Here is a 1,360-nt window from a genome sequence, read left to right as displayed (position 1 = left end):
AACCTTTTGACGGTTTTTAGATGGGAGAGGGCTTGGGGGCATGGGTGAAAAAGGTGAAGGGATTTAGAAGTACAAATTGGTAGTTACTGAATAGTCATGGGGTTGTAAAGCACAGCATTGAGAATGTGGCCAGTGACGTTCTGTTAGCTATGTGTGGTGTCAGAAGAGTGTGGGATTTATCAGGATGATCACTTGGAGAGTTGTATGGTGTTTGGTCACTGGGGTGTACACCTGAGACGAATACAATATTGTATATCAACTATAATTGAAAAATTAAAAATGACTTTTTAAAAAGCATAATCTCTGGAGCCAGACTGACAAGTTCAACTATTTGAGTTCAAATCCTGATTCTACTACATGTGACTTTAGTTTCTTCCTGTATGAACAAGCATAATAGAACTGACCTTATAGATTCTCAAATAGGTTCAATGAGTGAATATACATAAAGCACTTAAACATGGTTCTTATTTATTCATTCATTCATTCAGCAAGTATTTATTAAGGCCTACCATTATTTCAGGAATTGCTCAGGGCACTGCAGACACTCAAGCAAACAAAATACAAAATACACCTGTAAATGATTTAAGTCCTGATATCACTTCAGGTTCTCCAGGTCCTTGCTAACTCAAAGTCCATAAACTCGCAGGATGATATCACCTGGGAACCTGTTAGAAATGCATATTTAGGCCCCACCAGACTGACTGAATCAGCATCTGCATTTTAAACAGATGGTCAGCTGATGTGTGCACATTAAAGTTTGTGATGTCCAACTTAAATCATAAATTCTGTACTTGTACTTAAAGAAACATCTTGAAGACACCTGTGTTCTAAGGAAGAATGGCATTGAAATTTAAAAATTGCTCTAAAGAAAAACATTATGTTAATTGAGCTTAAGGGGTGGAAATCTGCTTATTATATGCATATGCCTTATGTTCCTAAAAAAAAATATTAATATTTCAGGGTTAATCTAGGTAAATGGCTCCATCTAGTGGAAATATTTTGATTTGTACATCGAGTATAATTTAAACTAGTCTTAAGAAGATCTCAAGAAAATGAAAATTCTAAGAATCTTAAAGAAAATGGGTATGCCTACAATTGACAAAAAGGATGAAGCTTAACAAAAACAGAAATGTTTGTAAAAATCCTAGTGTACAGGGAAGAAAGGTTTAGTAACCTCAATTCCTTCTTTTTTACATATAAAGTGTGAGCCTTTGAACACAAGTTAAATTTCTGAATGTCTCACTTGTGATAAGGACATGTGTTAAAAAGACGTATTAAATATATTTTTTGGACCCTAGCTGGTTTGGCTCAGTGGATAGAGCGTCGGCCTGCGAACTGAAGGTTCCCAGTTTCGATTCCA

The sequence above is a fragment of the Myotis davidii genome, unplaced genomic scaffold (assembly GCF_000327345.1).
Source record: "Myotis davidii unplaced genomic scaffold, ASM32734v1 scaffold44, whole genome shotgun sequence".
Taxonomy (NCBI): domain Eukaryota; kingdom Metazoa; phylum Chordata; class Mammalia; order Chiroptera; family Vespertilionidae; genus Myotis; species Myotis davidii.
The sequence above is the reverse complement of the archived record's forward strand: the minus strand, read 5'-3'. Positions refer to the sequence as shown.